Source organism: Pinus tabuliformis, chromosome 4_1 (assembly GCF_031772625.1).
Source record: "Pinus tabuliformis cultivar Carrire ecotype Pingquan chromosome 4_1, CPIR1, whole genome shotgun sequence".
NCBI classification, from domain to species: domain Eukaryota; kingdom Viridiplantae; phylum Streptophyta; class Pinopsida; order Pinales; family Pinaceae; genus Pinus; species Pinus tabuliformis.
The window spans coordinates 89461785-89484507 of record NC_142303.1 but is presented as its reverse complement, the minus strand read 5'-3'; positions in this window follow the sequence as shown (position 1 = coordinate 89484507).

Here is a 22723-nt window from a genome sequence, read left to right as displayed (position 1 = left end):
AAGTGGTTGACCCACATTTAAGAAAGGGACCACAGTTAGTTGCAAACGGGCGATGGTATTAGATAGATCGTATTGAGAGAACCATGGTAATGACCAATGGTATTGTATGAATGAATCCTATGTAAAGGATAGAGACTCCCCATTGAGATATATCGAGTCTTATTTTGTAATCGAGCTCTGCTCTACTGGAGGTTGCCCCCTCGAAGAGTCAAGTGAACATTGCTTTCATCTCTGAATAATAAAATACTTACTGTTTTTGTCATTTTGTTATGTGTTCCGGGTTGTATTTCTTCGCATATTTGTTATTCTATAATTTCTCGCAAGTCAAGAGCATAACAAGTGGTATCAGAGCACTTTCCAAGGCCGTTGGTACCTCCATTTTTGGCAGAAATGTTTTAGGCTACAGACGTGTTCCGACATCATTAAACCACGGGATTTGTCGTTGAGCACATAAACTTGCGGATTTGGGGAGGCATGCATGCAGGAAATACAAGAGGTGGTCACGCTTGTTGGACTTCCTTGTAACCCCTGTGGGTACCCCTTCGAGTAGTAGCGCATTAGACAGAACCGCGCATGGACTACCTTCCATGTACCCTCTGGGTATATCAGAAGCCCCTTAGGCTCACATGAAACCTCACCTTAGATAAACCGTTGGCTGTCTTGCTACTACAATACACCGAGAACAACACTCAGGGAGATTACTCGTGCGTACGATAGGGTAGTCGGGTAGTACGGCTAAGGGTACGGTTGATCCTCCTTAGCTAGTGCCCTGAAAGATTTGGTTGAGTACTATTGTTGGACCCTTATGTAGATTGCAATCTGTAGCACCTGACACTCCTTTGAGACCATGGTTCCCTTGACTCTCTGAAGATCGCCCATGATCTTATTTTCCAGATTAGATCTAGCAGTGGGGCTTTTGTCATCGCCGCAACAATCAGATCCACCAGTTGAGGTTCTATTGCCACAGTATCATTCAGATCTAGCAGTTGGGGTTCTATCACCACCGCAGTCCAACTCACATTCAGCAGTTTGGGGTTTCGTAGGCATATCTGACAATTTGCGCAGTGAGGCTCGTGGCTCCTAAAGTCTGGGCTAATTTTGACAGGACATTGGGCACGATTAAGTTTTATGGAATTTGGCCACTGCAATATTGATCAATGGGGAGTAAAACACCATTTACAGTACAAAAATAATTTGGCTTTAGCTTTTTACCTTCACCTTGCATCCTGTCCTTGCTGATATATAGCCAGACTTGGTCTCCAACTTGAAAACTATGCTCCATCTGATTCTTGTCATGCCTAGCATTATACTTGGCTTGGCTCCTTTCCAGTTGTTCCTGTATTTCCCAGTGGATCTCCTGGACCTGTTCAATGAACCTAGTTGCCTTGTCCACATCACTGTGTCCATCAACCATGGTATCTTTACCAATGAAAAAATCCAAAGGATAGCTTGGTGTGAAACCAAAACAGGTCTCAAAAGGAGATCTCCGTGTAGAAGAGTGCTTGGCTCTGTTGTAAGCATGCTGCACATAACACAAGTGTTCATCCCAAAGCTTAGGATGTTTGCTGCAGTAACCTCTCAGTAACTAGATCACTGTCCTGTTTACTACTTCTGTCTGGCCATCTGTTTGTGGATCAAAATTTGTGCTTTTCTTTAGTTTGGTGTCCATCAGTTTCCACAGACTTGACCAAAACTTCCCCACAAATCAGGTGTCTCAATCAGATACAATGGAAGTGGGTAATCCAAAATGAACCCATACATGTTCAAAGAATAATTTTGCAGTCTGTTCAGCTATGATATGTTTACTACAAGGTATCAAAATACACCTTTTGCTGAACCTATCCACAACAACATATAGATAATCATGACCTTTCCTAGATTTAGGCAGTCCTCCAACAAAATCCATGGAAGCACTTTCCCAAGGGTGAGAAGGAACTGGAAATGGAGTGTACAAGCCTAGTTTTCTGTGGTTGGGCTTGCTTTTAGCACAGATGGCACACCCTCTTACATATCTATAAATTGTCTCGTTAATTTTCGGCCAATAGCAGAACTTTTGCAACTGTGCAACTATTTTGCTTACCCCAAAGTGACCTGATATCAGAGAAGTGTGTGCTTCCCTAATTATCTTTATCCTCTCAGTTTGTGGAATGCAGAGTTTCCCACAATGATATAAGAGTTGGTCCTTCACATGATAGTCCAATTCTTCTACACTTTTGCCTTGACTCAAAGTTGCATATACATCTTTAAAGTCCATATCTTGAGCATATTGTTCTATGTAGCTTTCATGTAGCACAAAATTATGCTTAAGTATGGTAGATGCATTTATAATGGGTCTAGATAACATGTCTGCAACCTTGTTATGTACGCCCTTTTTATATCTGATGACTAAATGAAACTGTTGTAGAAACCCCATCCATCTGTAATGTCTTGATTGCTGCAACTTAGTTTGGGAGTGTAGATATTGGAGTGGCTGATGATCAATATGTATTACTGTCTCTTTTCCCATTAAATAATGTTTCCACTTTTTCACACTCTGAACTAATGCATACAATTCTTTATCATATGTAGGATAGTTAACTATTGTAGGATTAAAAGTCTCAGAATGATAACATATGGGTTTATCGTGTTGTGTCAACACTGCTCCCATGGCATAGTCATTGGCATCAGTTTGGATCTCAAATGGTCTTTGTAAATCTGGCAGTGCTAGTACAGGTGTTGTACTAATTTTCTCTTTCAAGGTGTCGAAGGCTTTCTGATGTTTGCCTCCCCACTGAAACACCTTATTCAATCCTGTTAAAGCATGTAAGGGAGCTGCAATCGAGGAGAAGTTAGAAATGAACTTCCTCCAATATTGTGTTGCTCCTAAGAAGCTTCTCACTTCTGTAGCAGACCTGGGTTTAGGCCAGTTCGTAGTGACTGCCACTTTAGAGGGATCTATTTTTAATTCAACTCTCCCTACTATATGACCCAAGTAGTTTAGAGATTTTTTGCCAAATTCACATTTTGAGGGTTTAACATAAAGTTTTTCCTTTTCAAAACATCTAATGTCTGCTTAACATGCTTTAAATGTTCTTCCCACATTTTACTAAAAATCAGAATGTCATCCAGATACACAATAACAAAATCATCAAGAAAAGGTCTCAGTACATCATTCATTAATCTCACGAAAGTATCAGGAGCATTAGTTAAGCCAAAAGGCATAACCAGCCATTCATACAATCCCTGCTTTGTTTTGAATGCAGTATTCCATGCATCTTGCTCTACAACTTTGACCTGATGGTATCCACTGTGAAAATCCAGCTTGGTGAAATAAACAACTTCCTTTAATTGATTTAGAAGATCATCTATGCGAGGAAGGGGATAGCGATTTTTGATTGTTATCTTATTCAGTGCTCGGTAATCAATGCACATTCTCCACGAGCAATCTTTCTTTCTCACCAAAATGATTGGTGACCCACATGGTGATGTGCTAGGCCTGATGAAGTCCTTTTCGAGCAACTCCTGCACTTGCTTCTTGATTTCAGCATTCTCTAAAGTGGACAACCTGTACATCCCAATGTTAGGCAAAGGAACATCTTGCTGCAAAATAATATCATGTACTATTCCCTTTTTGGGTGGCAGACCTTTAGGCTCTTGAAACAATACATCATACTCTGAAACAACCTTTTCTATATCAGCTTGCTTTTCAACATTATAGCCCTCAAATACATTGGTTTTATCAGGTTTCTTTTCCTTTACAACCATCAGTAAGAATTGTTTGCATGAATTTATCATTCCTTTCATCTGTCCTGAATTTATGAGAGTATAATTATTCTTAAGCTTATGAGCTCTTACAAAGTATTTGATTCCATCTTTAACAAGTAAATACTTGTTCTCAGCTCTATAGAAAATAGTCTTTCTATCATACAAGTAAGGGCTTCCTAAAACAATTCCACATATGTCCAAAGGAATTATCTCAAACTCAACCTCATCTACAAATGATGACCCAAAAGAAAACTTGAGTTTGCACTGTCTAGTCACTTGTAGTTGTGCTTTATCATTCAACCATCCTAATGGGTATGGTTTCTTGTGAGGTGTAGTTGTTGTTTGGTCAATTTAGTGTGATCTAAATTGCTATTTAAAATGTCAATCCGGGGTTCGTAAACTGACGAAGTGAAGTGTACTATATGTGCTAGATAACCATTTCCTTAATCTTTTGTCGTTTTTGAGTTTTTAGTTTATTTTTGGATTTATCTTTCCCTAATGTGTGATGGTGAAAATGAAAGTGAAGTATGAAGTATGGATGGTGATGGTGGTTTCTACAGTGATTTTCTCAAACTTGAAAGTGCTCAAGAAGAAAGCTTTAAAACAACTAAACTGAAATCAATTCTTAAGAGAAAGTAAATGCATCAAACAGTGAACTAATGACAATGGCCCAGTATCCTTGCTGCTGAATGAAAAGAAAGTAAAAACTGAACTTAAAGCAACTCAAACAAAAAACAAAGCAACTAATTCACACTACTTAAACTCTTCAGATCCTTTACCCTTCAGCTCAATCTACCTTGTGGGAAGTAATCATGAATAAGTCAAGCAATATGCTATCTAAATGGCAAGAAATTAAATTGCATAAAAGAAACTAGTCACACTACTTTAACTCTTCTGGTCCTTTACCCTTCAGCTCAATCTACCTTGTGGGAAGCAACCATGAATAAGTTTAAGCAATATGATAACTAAATTGCAAGAAATTAAATTGCAGAAAGGAAACTAATCACACTACTTCAACTCTTCTGATCCTTTACCCTTCAGCTCAATCTACCTTGTGGGAAGCAATCATGAATAAGTTTAAGCAATATGATAACTAAATCACACTACAGTTAGTAATATTCTGATTTCTTGCTAATAGAGTCACTTCACTATAGAAAGAAACCATAAATTGATGAGCAGTATGATATCTAAATAACAAAAAAAATAAGTAAGCAAATCACAACTTGAAAAAGACAGTGCTGAAATTAAACTTCAGAAAATGAAAGTTAGCAGGAAGGACAAGATGATCTCATATGTCAATAGTTATCAAAAAGATGAAAATTTGCCCGGGCTGCCTAAGAAAACCTGCAGAAAAGCACTGATCAGTTGACAGTTATAAGAAAACAGAGGTGAAAATATAAACAGCAGTGAGTTAAGAAACATCAAACAGTGTGTTATGTACAAGCTAATGATACAAGAACATAATAAAACCAAATGAAAACTTTACAAGGCTTCAGCGCGCAGGGGCCCTCTGCCACTTCAGCCGGTCAACAAGTAGTCACACGAATAAACTCAGAAAAGTCTTCTCATATATTAAAACAACAACATATATAAACAGTGGGGTGATAACACAACAGTTCAGAATTTACATATCCAAAAAAAGCTTTTCTACATCGTTCATCGACGCGTTATTTATAATGAAAAGTGCTGAACTAACTAACTAGATTCTACGCTATTGACTGTGTTGTCAAAGACACGTAGATCCATTCAGCCGAGATCTAGCGTAACTGTCATCATGTCTATTAAATCTTCGGAGTGGTAACTGTTGAATTCAAGTTACGAAAATGATCTCCAGGTGTGTCGGTGTCTTCGTGAGCTGAGGACTGTGCCACGCAAACGCTCACATGCTCAAAACAGAGACGTGTCACCACTGAACTCCTTGGTTGGCTTTGCCTTTGACCTTCGTTGACCGTGACCTTCTATGGATGATTTGGCTGATTTGAAGGGACACGTTCCATGTATCCGTCACCTGGAGCTTGCCCATGTGGCTCGTTTCTTCATAGGACACCTGTAGCACAGCTTTTAACAAAATAGCTGCGGAATCCTGTGCTGGCTGCGGAAACCTGTGCTGGCTGCGGAAACTGACAAGTTTCCGCAGCTGCATGAACAAAAAAACTAAACCAAACAATAGTCATAAGCATAGTCAGAAAACCATGTAAAAAGCTCTTTTTAAACTACAATGCAATGATTTAACAGCTGGGTGGATGAAATAAGTGGAAAAGGAAGGCTGAGAGGGTGTATAGGAAGGTGCAGGTTTGAGGCTCAACATACCCCCACTGTGAAGGTGTTGCATGTCCTCATGCAACCAAAATTGAGTTATTCCCCTCTAATCCATATGTTCTGATGCTTCTGCAAGGACATCTAGCCCTCTTTTCTTCTTCCTTGATGCTAACATCATCCTTGGCTTCCTGACTAGGCATTTAAACTTGAGGTTAATCAATGCTCTGCTTAAATTTTTGCACTTCTTCTTCAATTTTCTGTTTTTCTTTTGCCACAGTCCTAAATGGAGCATAGTATTATCATGGACAATCTTGTCTACTTTACTCTGCTCTTTGAGTGCTTCATTTTCTTGTATGATATGCCTATTTAGGACTTCTAACTCAAATATTTCCTGTTTCAAAGACTGAACTTGTGCATCAGGTGGCAGAGAGGTACTTGGTCCTGCAGTTGATTGTTCTAAGGTTTCCAGGTAATTGTATGCCTCTTGCTGATTAGAATCTACCTCAGGTGTCTTTCTTGGCCTAAACTCAAAATCTAGTGGAGGAGGACTGCTCTCTCTTTCCGGCCGAAAAGGGCTTTCCTCACGTGGAGGACTTGACTCAATGCTTGGCTGAGTTGGAGATTTCTCAAGTGTCTCTTCATCTAAATCAATAAAGTGAGACTATTTTTCTTTGGTTTTATTCCCCTTCCCTTTTAGCCTAGTGCTCCTTCTTAAGTATGAACTAGTACTCTTCTCTTGTGCACTCTGTTTTCCTTTTTGCTTTTTCTTGGCTATGGCAGCGGCTTGAAGATCTATTAATCTTTCTGACAGAGGTTGATAATCCTCTTCTATGGATTGCTCAGGGGATGGATAGACTTCTTGGATGGTTCTTTTGCCTTTTTCCTTCTTCTGTTTCTTACTTCTAGCTCTATCTTCTTTTTCTTTTTGGACTGTTTCTTGAATTTCTATTGTAGGGGAGTCTTGGATTGTAATGTTCTTTTCTTTCCTCCTACTTTTCCTTGGAATCTTTGGTGGACTGCTTCTAGAGGCCTCAGACGGCTCTTGGAAGTAGTTTCTTGTCAAGAATTGCCCCCAAGTATCCTTAGTTTTCTTCAACTGATCCTCAATAAGAATTTTTATGAGCCCATGATGGTAGAGATGAGGTTCAATATTGCCTACATGTTTTTGAACTGTAAAACTCATCTTTTTCAAACTTGATAGCAGAAAATGAGGCAAATTAAGGGTGTGACCATCTATGAAATTCATCATCAGTCTAACATGATACATATACATAGAGCCAAAACGACCTTCACACGTGATAAATTTCTGGATGACTAACAGTAGACTAGACCATTCCTCTTTTAATACATGAACAGGGATGCCTCTTGTAAATATGGTTGTATCCATACCTTGGTTTTGTAGCATGGTTCTCCATATTTGATCGTCCACACTTCTATTTTTAAACCAACTTTCACCCTCTTGAGGTAGGCCCGTGGCAGCTGCTATTGTGGCCTCGGTCACTGTGAATTTCAAATCTCCAACCTCCACTGTTTGTCCATTAAAGGACCTTGCAAAAGCTGTGGTCACCTCCTTGTTATAACCTTTAAACGTCTGGATAAATCGTAGCCATCTGACTTTCTTCAACAATTCCTTAACTTGAGGATAACCCTCCAAGTATTTCGGTCCTTCCGGCTCAGCTCTCAGTAATTTTCCCATCCTCTGTTTTAAATTCCACTGAGAGTTCTTCTGTGTGTGAGGGTTAAGGGAAAAAATAGCTCTGTTATAGGGTTTAGGATAAACTGTAATGACTGTAGTCAGGGTTTAGGATGACTGTAGTGACTGCAATCGGGGTTTAGAGCAAACTGTAGTGACTACAGTCGGAAATAGAGAATAGTGAATGGAAATACCCGAATTACGGGAGGAACAGTGGGTGAGCAGTGGTAAACAAGTTCATAAAATGAAATGTGGACGCATGCAAGGAGTATGGTATAAGTGGAGTATGAGTGGAGTGATAAGCGAGTGGAGTAACGACAAGATTCTTTCGAGTCGGATGACTGTGTATGAGATTTTACACGTCTCAACAAACGGCTGCGGAAATTACAGCTGGGAAGAGCCGTAACACAATAGGTCACGTCTCAAGAGTACGGGTAATAACTAGAAGTGTAGTCATACTTGAGTTCAAACTCGGAGTAATCATGAGACCGTTAGGGAAATGAATGCGAGGTGTGTGGAGTGATATCGCGGAATAAGAGTGATAGTGGGCTAATATATCAAATCATTGCACATAGGAGAACCTGTTATTGTTTAATGACTATACATAATTATGACTTGAATTGTTATTTGATAAAGATTTTTGATCATACCTTTGGAAACTTTGTCAATTCTTGCTCAAGGCTTCTAACCAGTTGCTCTTCTTTGATATCTTGGAGATGCCCCATGTCTTTAGCTCAATTACACCTGCATTTCATGATTATGGCACTAACAGTTGATTGTATTTTTGAAAACAGAGTGATGCTGGCTGCGGAAATCGTTTGTGGCTGCGGAAACTGCTTCTGGCTGCGGAAACGGTTCCCAACTGCGGAAACTGAAACAGCACCCCCTTGTCTGCACAAAGATAGTTAGAAAAAAACTAACTGAATGAAAATAGTCCTGAAGGGGACTTTTTATTGATGGAGTGAAATGGAATGAGTGAAATGAAGTGAAAATGAAGTGGAATGAAGTGAAATGGAGATGAAAATGAGATGGAGGTGAAGTGAAATGACAAGCGAGATGAAGTGAAGATGGAAAGAGAAGGAGAGAAGATTTTTTTTTGTTGGAAAATATAGAGTGTCAGGTGTCCCTGATTTTCACTCTATATTTTCTGCATAAGACCGCCAATCTGGGATTGGTTTTCAGGCTTATACACATTTTTTCTTTTTTATTTTTCTCTCTCTTTTTTTTTTTTTTCAAAAACTGAAAGAAACAAAGATTAGGCTGGTGGGAGAGAAGGATTCTTCTCCACCAGCCTTATTGCAGAATTCTCTTGGAACATTTTGACAAACTCCTCTTTTGAAAGTGGCTTATGATAAATTTTTAATCGGTGGCCATTCACAATAAGAGGAGTCTGAAATTCATCAATGGTCTTGATTCTTACTGCTCCATTGTTAAAGACTTTATCAATCTCATATGGCCCAAGCCAATGAGTCTGAAACTTCCCTTTGAAGTCTTTAAACTTGGAATCAAACAGTAAAGCCCAATCTCCCTCTTGAAACTTTCTCTCTTTAATATATCTGTCATGCCACTTAGCTCTTTGATGTTGAACTATATCAGTCCTTAAAATTGCATCTTGTCTGATCTCATCTAGCTCATTCAGCTGCTCCATTCCGTGCTTTTGGGCTTCTGATAGATTCATCCCCAACTGAACTTGCATCTTGAAAGTCTTGACTTGAAACTCAATGGGGAGCAGGACTTCTTTCCCATAAACAAGTTCATAGGGAGAATGTCCTGTTGTATTCCTCCATGTAGTTCTGTAGGCCAATAAGGCTTCAGGGAGCCTTTCTGCCCAATCTCTTCTGTGGAGATGAACAGTTTTGGTGATGATGCTCTCAAGAACTTTGTTTGTAGATTCCACTTGACCATTTGCTTGAGGATGGTAAGGAGTAGATTTTCTGTGCTTGATTTTGTATTCTTCCATCAGCTTCTCCATCAAGTTAGATGTGAATTGACTTCCCTGATATGTCACAATTTCTCTTGGGACACCAAACGAGTAAAGATATCCTCAAAAAGAAATTGAACAACTAAATTTTCAGTGGCAGAAGGCAATGCCTTGGCTTCTACCCATTTAGTGACATAATCAGTGCAAACCAATATATATTTCTTTTGTCTAGATGGTGAATTAATGGGTCCAATGAAATCTAAACCCCATTTTTCAAAGGGTTCGATGAGTACCTGTGGCTGTAATGGCATTTCATTTGAAAGAGTCGGTCTCCCAACTCTCTGGCAGCTGTCACACCTTCTGACATATTTTTTTGCATCTTTGAAGAGAGAAGACCAATAATATCCTAAAGAAAGGATTTTATAGGCCGTCCTCTTGTCAGCAAAGTGTCCGCCGCATGGTTCATCATGACATGCCTTGAGGATGTCAGGTATTTCATCTTCCCGAACACATCTTCTGATCACACAATCTAGCCCTGTTTTAAACAATTCATTAGAAATCCATGAATAATTTGAACTCTCCTGAATAATTTTCCTTTTCTCATTAGGAAATAAGTGTGGAGGTAGCTTCCCTGTAACCAAATAGTTAGCAATATCCGCATACCAAGGAGTCTTAGTAGTTACTGCAAACAAATATTCATCTGGAAACTTATCCTCTACAGGAGAATCTTCGTTAGTATTTTGGATTCTAGACAAGAAATCAGCTACTGTATTTTGTTTCCCTGGTCTATCCAACACAGTAATATTGAATTCTTGTAAAAGTAAAAGCCATCTTGTAACTCTGCCATTAGTAACAGGTTTGTTCATGAGATATCTAATTGCAGAATGATCAGTATGGACAAAAGTTTCATAGCCTGTTATATAATGTCTAAACTTGTTGATTGCATGAACAACAACTAAGAACTCTTTCTCAGTCACAGCATAATTTAACTCAGTGGGAGTCAAATTTTTACTGGTGTAGTAAATGGCATAAGGAACTAAATCCTTTTGACCCAACACAGCTCCTAGAGCTGTATCTGAAGCATCAGTAGAAATATGGAAAGGAAGTTTCCAATTTGGCCCTCTCAAAATGGGTGCTTCAGATATTCTTGTTTTCAAAGTTTCAAATGCAGATTGACAATCAGGATCCCACTTGAATTCACAGTCTTTTGTAAGTAATTTGAAGAGTGGAGATGCTATTTTGGTGAAATTTTCAATAAATCTTCTATAATAGCAAGTAAATCCAAGAAAAATTCTAACATCTTTTTGACAATTTGGAATAGGCAACTTGGAGATGACTTCAACTTTTGATCTATCAACTTTAATCCCATCCCCTGAAATATGATGTCCTAAAACAATCCCTTCAGTAAACATCATAAAGCATTTCTCATGAATTAATGAAAGGTTTGTTTCTTTACATCTTATAAGGACTTTTTCCAAATTCTCTAATGCCTCTTCAAATGAATTACCATAAACTGTAAAATCATCCATATAAACCTCTACACAATCATGAATTAGATCAGAAAAGATTCCTAGTACTGCCCTTTGAAATGTTGCGAGTGCATTACATAATCCAAAAGGAAGTACTCGGTAAGCAAAAGTTCCCCATGGACAAGTAAATGTGGTCTTGTCCTGATCTTCAGGTGCTACTTGAATCTGATTGTAACCACTAAAACCATCCAAAAATGAGAAATACTTTTTGCCTGCTAAAGTATCTAATACCTGATCAATAAAGGGTAAAGGAAAGTGATCCTTCAAAGTTGCTTTGTTCAATTCTCTGTAATCAATGCAAACCCTCCATTTACCATTCTTTTTAGGTACTATAACCAAAGGAGAAACCCACCGGCTATCTGAAATTGGATAAATGAAGTTTACATTAAGTAACTTTTGGAGCTCTTCTTTCACTATCTCCCTAAGGTTTGGATTCATCCTTCTTTGAGGTTGTCTGATTGGTCTACTGTTTTCCTCAATGTAGATGTGATGAATGCAAGTCTTAGGGTCAATACCTTTCATATCGGTATACTCCCATGCAAATGCAGTAGAATGTTTTTGCAAGATTTTGGTTAGCTCTTCCTGTTGTGATTTTTCCAAGTTTTTGTTGATATTCAATGTTTTTCCTGGAAAAATCTCAATGGCGGAACTACCAAACTCTTCCATAGAGAAAAGATACATTTGTCTAGATGATAGACACTCAATGTAAAAATCCAACTGAAATTGTGTGTGGTCATATTCTGAAGATGTTTCAAAGTTTTCTAATGTGTTCAGAATTTGACTATCTTCATTGATCTCAGAAATGGTAAAGACAGGTTGTATAGTATCTTCATCATCAACCCACTCATTATCTCCTATTTCTGTAATTGCTTTTGCTGGAGGATACAGATTGAACTTCTTTGTCGAATTACCATCAGAAATATACATATCCCCAGACCTACAACTGATAAAAGCATCAGCTATGGCTAGCCAAGGTCTTCCTAAGATGAGAGGATGTCCTCCTAGATTACTCTTGGGAGTTAAAATCATGAAATCCACTGGATATTCCCAAGAGTCTAAGGAGACTGAAATGTCTTCTAATACACCATCTGGTTTAATAATTGATCGATCTGCAAGTTGCAATAAAGTAGGTGTAAAAAGAAGATTAGGAAGTTTTAGCTGTTCCATAGTCTGTCTATTCATGATGTTGATAGCGGCCCCTAAATCAATCAAAGTATTTGGTATTTCTACCCCATTGATACGTGTTTTGACAATTGGACTACCGGGATCTACATACTTCTGCATAGTAATTTTTCCCATCATGATATCTGCAATTTTTCCTACCAGGTGGATTCTTCTTGTATCTCTTGGTTTCCTTCCTGGTCTTTTAAGACTCAACTCCTTTATTGTTTTCGCTAGAATAGGAATCTCTTTAATGGCTTGTAACAAGGGAATCTTGATACAAACATTCTTCAATTCATCTAGAAAATCATAGTCAGGCAACAAGATTTGTTTTTCCACCCCTTTGTCAATTTGTAATCTTTTAGGAAAAGGAGGTGTGGATGAAGATGCAGGTTGCTCAACTATAGGAGTTGTGGGGGTTAACTCTTTTTCTTTTTCTTTTTGAGTGCTTGGGTTTTGAAGAGATGCTTCAGAACCCTTGTTGGCTTCAAGAGAATCTTCCTCAGAAATGCTTTGCTTTTGAGCATCTATAGAAGGCTTATCTAGGACTCTACCTGATCTGAGTTGTACATCATTGAGAGGAACAATCATATAGGCAGGAAATTGTTGACCTTCCATCATGTAAGCATTTTTAGGGTTTTTGTTATTGGGGTTTGGCAATGGCTGAGAAGGAAGTTGATTTGACTTTTGTTGGAATGGAAGCAAGAGTTGAGAATTTGGATTCTGTTGAGAAGGTTGTTGTTGTGGAAATGGCAATGATAGTTGTGGGTTTTGATTTGGAAGTTGTGGAGCTTGTTGGTTTTGAAAAGATGGAGGATATTGATAAAATTGAGCAAATCTCCCATAAGGATTTTGCATACCTTGTACCCATGATTGAAAAGGATTTTCAGGTTGGGACCAAGGTTGTTGCCAAGGATTCCAATTTGGTGGGGGTTGAAAATTCATAGAGTTGTTAAACCCTTGATTTTGTTGCCCCTGCCAAGGTCTCCTTGCAACAAAACAGAGAGACTCGATTGTATTTGGATCTTCTTGAAAGACAGCTTTGAGCCCAGGAATTGAAGGACAATCCTTGGTCTCATGATTCTCTGAACAAATTACACATGTTTCTACAACTTTTGCCTCCAAGGGACATTCCCTTAGAGCATGTTTCTTTCTACACTTTGGGCAAAAGATGGCCAAAGCCTCAGCTTCTGCTTTCTGCTTATTGTGAATCTTAAGAGTGTCTAGTTGCTCAATAAGACTCCCTAAGATGTCAGTCTTGAATTCATCAAGCATGTTGCCAATCTCAGCCCTACTTACTGATCCAGTTGTAGATTTGTTTGCTCTGATGAGAGAAGGATCTCTAGGCCCTTTTTGAGTTTTAGATTTCCCCCTTGAGAGATGGACACATAGCTCTGCTATATCATGAAGTGGAAGTTGAGATATGTCTCATTTTCCCATCATGTTCAAAATATCTACCCATTCATCTCTAATGGCTTTTAATAGAAGGGCTTTCAAGGTCTCCTCATCTAAGTTACTCATTTTTTCTCTTTTCAGGTTGTATTGAAATCTTTCAAGTAAATCCTCCAAGTTTTCATCTTCTCTTTGCACCATTTTGAATACCTCATCCTTGTGATTGGTGGGCATACAATAGTCTAGGTACCTATCCAAAAATGTTTGTTTCATATCATTCCAAGTCCTAATGGATTGAGTGAGTAATCCCATGAACCATTTCAAGGCTGCTCCTTTCAATGTTGAAGGAAACAATTTGAGTTTTTGAGAGTCTTCCAGATAATCATAACTTCGACACACGACCTCAAACTCAAATAGAAATGTTTCAGGGTCCTCATTTCTTAACCCATGGAAGTTTGGGAGGACAGATGGTGAGATGTTTTTCATTGTGGCTCGGGAGTCCTCATCGACTATAGGAAATCCGAATGAGTTATCTCCATCCCTATTTCCCCCAATGTTACCTCTACCTCCTCCATTATTTCCTCCTCCTCCTCTACCTCTACCAAATCCATTTGCTCCTTCCTCTGTCATGGTAGTTTCCCTGGAGACTTCAGAGTCCTCTGGTTCCTCTACTAAGGGTGAATGATAAGGAATTTCTCCCTCTTCTTCTTCAGATGATTCTACTTCTTCAATTACAATTTGTCTCTTTGTAGAAGGAAGGAAAGGATCTCTTTCTAATTCAGATTCAATGGAAGGTGTGGGAGAGTCAACTACTACCTCTTGAATTCCAGGAATCCTAGGGCTAGGAGTGTAAGTTGGAGATGATGGAGGTGTCTCTTGTCTATTCCTTGAAGTAGATGGAGTTGTAAAAATCGAACTCTTAGCTCTAGCTAAAAACCTTCCCCTAGAATCTCTTGCTCTATGCATGTCATTTTTTTTTATTTTTCTTCAAGTCGGGCTAATAATTCTCTTTCTGATCTTCCAGGTCACTCTAGGTGCAAGAAGAGAGCATACTCAAGAAACTATTAAACCAATAACTTTCTCTTTTCTGATCCTCCAGATCACACTAAGTGCAAGAGGAGAGCATACTTTGAGAGGTTATCAATTTTCCTTCCTTGAAATTTTCTTGCTTTTTTTTAGAAATTGGCTACCTAATTTCACTTCCCCGGCAACAGCGCCAAAATGTTTGGTCAATTTAGTGTGATCTAAATTGCTATTTAAAATGTCAATCCGGGGTTCGTAAACTGACGAAGTGAAGTGTACTATATGTACTAGATAACCATTTCCTTAATCTTTTGTCGTTTTTGAGTTTTTAGTTTAATTTTGGATTTATCTTTCCCTAATGTGTGATGGTGAAAATGAAAGTGAAGTATGAAGTATGGATGGTGATGGTGGTTTCTACAGTGATTTTCTCAAACTTGAAAGTGCTCAAGAAGAAAGCTTTAAAACAACTAAACTGAAATCAATTCTTAAGAGAAAGTAAATGCATCAAACAGTGAACTAATGACAATGGCCCAGTATCCTTGCTGCTGAATAAAAAGAAAGTAAAAACTGAACTTAAAGCAACTCAAACCAAAAACAAAGCAACTAATTCAAACTACTTAAACTCTTCAGATCCTTTACCCTTCAGCTCAATCTACCTTGTGGGAAGTAATCATGAATAAGTCAAGCAATATGCTATCTAAATGGCAAGAAATTAAATTGCATAAAAGAAACTAGTCACACTACTTTAACTCTTCTGGTCCTTTACCCTTCAGCTCAATCTACCTTGTGGGAAGCAACCATGAATAAGTTTAAGCAATATGATAACTAAATTGCAAGAAATTAAATCGCAGAAAGGAAACTAATCACACTACTTCAACTCTTCTGATCCTTTACCCTTCAACTCAATCTACCTTGTGGGAAGCAATCATGAATAAGTTTAAGCAATATGATAACTAAATCACACTACAGTTAGTAATATTCTGATTTCTTGCTAATAGAGTCACTTCACTATAGAAAGAAACCATAAATTGATGAGCAGTATGATATCTAAATAACAAAAAAAATAAGTAAGCAAATCACAACTTGAAAAAGACAGTGCTGAAATTAAACTTCAGAAAATGAAAGTTAGTAGGAAGGACAAGATGATCTCATATGTCAATAGTTATCAAAAAGATGAAAATTTGCCCAGGCTGCCTAAGAAAACCTGCAGAAAATCACTGATCAGTTGACAGTTATAAGAAAACAGAGGTGAAAATATAAACAGCAGTGAGTTAAGAAACATCAAACAGTGTGTTATGTACAAGCTAATGATACAAGAACATAATAAAACCAAATGAAAACTTTACAAGGCTTCAGTGCGCAGGGGCCCTCTGCCACTTCAGCCGGTCAACAAGTAGTCACATGAATAAACTCAGAAAAGTCTTCTCATATATTAAAACAGCAACATATATAAATAGTGGGGTGATAACACAACAGCTCAAAATTTACATATCCAAAAAAATCTTTTCTACAGCATTCATCGACGCGTTATTTATAATGAAAAGTGCCGAACTAACTAACTAGATTCTACGCTATTGACTGTGTTGTCAAAGACACGTAAATCCCTTCAGACGAGATCTAGCGTAACTGTCATCATGTCTATTAAATCTCCAGAGTGGTAACTGTTGAATTCAAGTTACGGGAATGATCTCCAGGTGTGCCGGTGTCTTCGTGAGCTGAGGACTGTGCCACGTAAACGCTCACATGCTCAAAACAGAGACGTGCCACCGCTGAACTCCTTGGTTGGCTTTGCCTTTGACCTTCGTTGACCGTGACCTTCTATGGATGATTTGGCTGATTTGAAGGGACACGTTCCATGTATCCGTCACCTGGAGCTTGCCCATGTGGCTCGTTTCTTCATAGGACACCTGTAGCACAGCTTTTAACAAAATAGCTGCGGAATCCTGTGCTGGCTGCGGAAACTGACAAGTTTCCGCAGCTGCATGAACAAAAAAACTAAACCAAACAACAGTCATAAGCATAGTCAGAAAACCATGTAAAAAGCTCTTTTTAAACTACAATGCAATGATTTAACAGTTGGGTGGATGAAATAAGTGGAAAAGGAAGGCTGAGAGGGTGTATAGGAAGGTGCAGGTTTGAGGCTCAACAGTTGCTAATCCCAATTTATTTACAATTGCTTCAGAAATCAAATTTACTTGTGAGCCACTTTCAAACAAAGTATCAATCTTTTGATTTTTGGAAATAACTCGAATATGGAAAAGCTCATGTCTTTTTCTCTCATTTTCTTCATCAATAACAGATGTAGAAGAATTATTAGTAGATGCTACAGAATTCTTACCTTTTATACCTGTGGCTATTATAGTTGTTTCATCTCCCGAGTCTGATCCCAAATCTTTCTGAATAGCTACAGCTGTCATCTTCCTCTTGCCCTCGGACTTCTTAGGTCTCAGCTCTGGATGCAGAATCCAACAATGCTCATCATCATGTCCCTCCTTTTTACAGTGAGTGCATGAAGCTTTGGCTTTCTGTGCAGTGTTAGCCTTCCTTGCTTTCCACTTCTGTTTTCTTTTCTCCTTGCTCTTGCTTACAGTGGGTTGGGATGGTCCCCCAACTTCTGGATTTCCATTCTTTCCTCTATCTTATAGATGAGTAGCTTGTATAGATACCTCATCTATACTAGTGTGATTAAACATGAGGATGGTATGCCTCATTTAGTTGTGTAGACCACCAATGTACTTAAAAAGAGTCCCTAGTGAGTCTAATGAGATACTCAACATCAATGTTCTCTTTCTGAACTCTTGAGTATACCCTTGCACACTTTGCCCCTTCAATTGTCGAAGAGTTTGCCAACTCATCATGGCTTGTTGCATGTAGGCCAATGGATAGAACCGATTTTTGATTGCAGAAACAAAGTCACTCCAGACAGAGATGGTCTTACCATGTCTTTTCATATCAGCTTGGGTTCTACCTTCCCACAAAACCAAGGCAGTGCCTCCTAGGCGTAGGCTTGCCAGTTGAATCTTACTCTTGTCTGAGTTTATGTTCTGTACCCTGCAATACACATCAATTTGTCTAATCCAATTGTCCAACTTTTTAGCATTTAACTCTCCATCATATATAGGCAAATCAAATTTAACATCTATCTTAATCAAAGATGCTTTCTTATTATGCACAGGGCTATTAGGATGTGTGAGAAAGCTTTCCTCTTTCCCCTTCATCTTCTTCTTTGTTTTGTTTAGAACCTGATGAATCTTCAACCTTTTGCTTTCTAAAGTCTCTGTGCATTTCTTCTACCATAGACTTTATAGCTAGGAAACTCTCTATGAATTGAGGGTCTGGCCCAATGGAACCTTCCTTTGACATTGTCTTCCGAGAATAGACTCTCCCAATTTCAGGATTAGTTTCCACCAACTCTCCTTCTCCTAATTTGAGCTTTGATCTTGTGAGAATTCACAGCTAAACCAACACAAGATTGTCTAACCTTACAACCTAGTGCTCTGATACCACTTGATATGATATTCACCCTATGAGTGACATCATTTAAAGATTTATTAAACTAAGTATTATAGACTTATGTGCTGGTGTGTGTGTTCTGTGTTATTGAAGCGACGGATCGATCAGATTTCCAATACACAGACAATAAAATGGAAAGACAGTAGAGAAATACAGTAACCAAACATAAAGACACAAGCAATTTTAATAAGGAGTTCACCCTATTCTCCAGGGCTACATCTCTGGTCCAGCTTTCATTGGTGGCCTTGTTTTATTGTGCCTTTAAGCAGAGAAATTACAATACAGGGACTCAATGTGAGTTCTCCTAAAGCAGGTGTTGCTTGGCAGGGTGGTTCTTGGATTCCCCAAGCCACTTGATTACATAGACTTCTTCTTCCTACCAGCTCTGTGACCTTCTGGTCTACAGGGGAGAGCCCAATGTGGTGCTTAGCCCGGACAGATCCTTTCTGGGACGGCTCAGATCTCTCAAGCCTCTGGTGCTCGATGCTACCTCTGGTCAGCTCAGCCCTCTATCCTCTTTTGCTTTGCTTTACTATTCTCTATGTTCAGTCCTCCTCTCTGGGTTCACTGTTCCACTTCTTCGTCTCTCGACTCTTGTTGTCTTACTTCCCCTGATTCGACTGTCTCTGTTCATGGCTTTAGCCATTCAATCCCTATGCCTGTTCAGTTCCTCTTCCGCCTCTGTCTCTTCACCTTCTGCAGCTGCGCTTGGAGTTCCTGGTTCGGCGTCATCATGAACGCTCAGGGAGTGGCCACTTGTCCTCCTCGAAACAGCGCCAACATACTTCATCAATTCATTATTCAGTTACGTCGTGGATGAATCTTTCCTCCACCGTGGCGGTTAAAACAGATTCCAAATACCTTCTAAAATGTGACGTATTCCCTTGTCGATTCCGCTTCCTCCGTCAGGCACGATCTCATCCATCTGATCTGGGCCCTCTAGATCCGATGCCATACACACATTTTGCGCAGTTGAATTGCTCGACCGATAGCACGCAATCAACGACGGTTTTCTCTCACCTCCACCTGCCACGCGTCGATTGGTGTATGGAATCGCTCCGCTCTCGTCCAAAACCTCTTACCATTCAAGGGCACCCCGATCAAAACTGCCATTTTTTCCAGAGCGAGGGTCCCACCTTTGTACTTTGGCACTTTTACCTTTTCTGCCTACGGTCCTCCAGTTCCCAACGCGACCGAGTGCTTGGGATTCCTCCATTTCGGCCCTGTTCGCCCAGCGATGCGCGATTAGCGCTAATCGTACATCAAAATCCACCTCTGTTTCTTGATCCGGGGCTCCCAGGGGCTACTTTGACCTCCCGCGTAGTCTCCATGGGCCTCGGTCAACACGCTTTAACCGAGATCCTCTTCCACGCTGGCTTCCATTGCCACTGGTTCAGGGTGTTTTTGATCGCTATTTTGGATTCTTTAGAGATTTGTTCCGACCTTATATAGTCATGGTTCTTTGAAAGTCTTCTATGGATCCAATTCGGATCACCAGTGGTCATTCTTAAATGAAAGCATCATTCTAAATCAATTTACAGAGGTTTCAGTAAGTATTAAAGACTTTTAGAGTTCGAAAACTCAGCAAAGAAGTTTTCGTTGACCTTAGTGCCACGGGGTGCCAACAATGTGTGTAGGCAAAATCAGAGCAGCCGGACACTGTTTGTGATGAAACAAAACTCTATCTTGACTATTTCAGTCATTTTGGAACCAATGGAAGTGGTTTCAGATCATTTTGAGTACTTCTACAACTCAAGAAGTTGATGTGAAGTCGTGGGCAGCCTTGGGCAAACCGTGGAGGAGACCCATTTTTGGGGATGTGGTGCTCGATGTAAGCAATTAATCAGTTGGTATTTGGTGTCTGATCATTATTGGATACATTAGTAGTGTTTTCCATGATAGAAACATAAATCTAAGGAAGTTTGTGCCATTTAGAATCTCAGATAAGCTTAGTGCACCGACAGAAGGATGTGTATCCATGGAAGCCTTAAGCTGTTTGCAGGAATTGGACAACCATTAAAGGGATTTAAAATGGTATTCTCAGCCCTTTGAATCATTTTTGGATTCATTGTGGTTAAGTGTGGAGCTTGTAAAATAATTTAATTACCTTAATCCAAAAGTGTCTAGTCATGTTGATGAAGCTCAAAGGAGATGTAGCCCAAGAGTTGGGGTGAACTCCTATATTATATTGTTGTTATGTTTTGATATTCTATGGCTGAATTATGTTGCTTATATATATGTTAAGTTTCAGAAAAAACAAATAAACTTAAAACACATAAATAGAAGAAAAGACATACACCTCTTTCAAGCTAAAATTCCGCATAACGTCAAGTTCAAGCAAGGTTTTTTTAATTAAATTTGAGTGTTTACTTCTATTATTTCTTTAGGCAGAGTCTGTAGAGGGCTAGGTAGCTTCTGGATCTCATCCCCTCTTTAGAGGTGGCATATCCAGTAAATTCCCCTATAGTCTATCTCTATATTAGAAATAAGAAGTTCTCACATTTTCAGATTTAAACTTGGAGTATTTTTGCACTCATTTACATAAATGAAAATGGATACCTTGCACCATTTTTCAAGTACATTCCATTTTCAAATCAGTCCATGCTTGAGAAAGGGGCTCATGATTATCCTTCATTCTCAAATCATGACATGAGAAACATGTTAATACTATAGGATGATGGAATCAAGAAGCGAAATTGGACAAAAATTCCAAAAAAAAAATTGCAACCATTGAATGCGATTTGATGTGTTGATGCCAAGAAGCGAAAGAGATGGTGAATGCATTCTTCTAGATGTAGAATTTGGAACTGTGGAGGTAAATGAATGGTCATTTATTTTCTTGTTATTACTAATATTGGAACTCATTGTTGTAGTTCACTCAGATGCGCTTAACTTGGAAAAGTGGTTTCCAAGGAGAATCTTGCATCGAATGCATTGTTGTAAAGGAGGAACATGATTCTTAGTGGGAAGGCCATCAGTCAGTTTTCCAAGCATCAAGGGATCACTTTGGTATAGCAGGGTGTTTAATCAACAAGAAGCCATCAAGTGTTGGATTGGGTCAGCAACAAAAGGAGAACATTGGTTGAAGTGCCAAGCCATTTGCAAGGCAAGGCATGTCAGTGAACCCAAGTGGTTGTCATGGAAAATTTTCCAAGTAGAATCAATTGATAGAACTTGGGAAGGAGAATAGTATTCAACTCTCATCAAATAACCAACTTTTGTGGGTCCAAAATCCTGTCAGTGGGAAGGACTGATTGGAATTTGGATTAGGGGCAAAAATTATCTCAAAAATCAAAGTTCTTGGAATCGATCAAAACCTGAATGAACGCATCTGTCTCAGTGATACAATCCCAATGCAATTTGTTTCACTAAAAATGGAGTCCGTATGAGAAAGTTAGAGTGTTTTGATCGTTTGGTCAGAGAAGCGAATTTTGGTACACGCTCACTGGGATGCTTACTAGGAATCCGTACAACCTAGTCATAAAAAAGGAATATTCTATGGAATATTCCCATGCGTGGCCCAACCGGATCATGACACTTGGCGGCACATTATTGGTCAAAACAGTTTTGGGTGGACCAATGAGAGGGTGACATATGGCAAGCCCGGAGGCCGCCACGTGCCCTCTCAAAGATTGGGGTCGGTTTGAAGTTTATATGGCAGGCCAGGGAGTGAAACCCATGACCTCACCTACACAAACCTAACATGCCATTGTTATGCCACAACAATCGGACTTAATAAACTATGGTTTTGGTTTGATTTTCATGTGAAAACACCGACGTTTGGAGTTAACTGCTAGCGGTAACCGCAACCATGTGACCAAAAACATAACAATAAACCCTTAACCACTAGGAGTTAACCGTCGGGTAACCACTAGAATTAATCGCTAGACTTAACCACGCATGTGACCAAAACCCTTAACCACTAGCATTAAATGCTAACCGTGTGAATTAAACAGGTTTCACTGCAGGTTTAGAATTAATTAATCCGAGCTTATCACTAATTAAGTGGGATTAGTTTGGCAGATCTTTTGGCAGAGCCGACAAATCTGGAGCTAACTCCAAATTTGGCGGAGTTAACTGGAGTTTTTCCAGATTTAGTGGAGATTTCCTAGGAAAAATTGAAGAAGCCATAACTTTGGTAGTTTTCGACCAATTTTGGCTCAGAAAGAGTCATTCCTAGATGATTTGGATGCTCTGAACACAATGGAATAGGTTGCAGAGGAAGAAATGCACTTATGTATGTGATTTTTCTACATTGAAGTTTAAGGAAACTTAGGGCCACCATGAGAGGAGGTCAAGCCTAGATCAGCTGAAGTTCAATTCGGGAGCTTGGAAGGTCATTTTTGGGGTTTTTGGGTCTTTTGAATCCATTGGAGTAGGTTGCAAAGCCATTGGAGTGCTGCAGGGGCATGTGATCAGATAATTCTCCATTAATCCAAAGAGGGCCTAGCCATTGAAGCAGGTCCAAGGAGATGTAGCCCAAGAGGG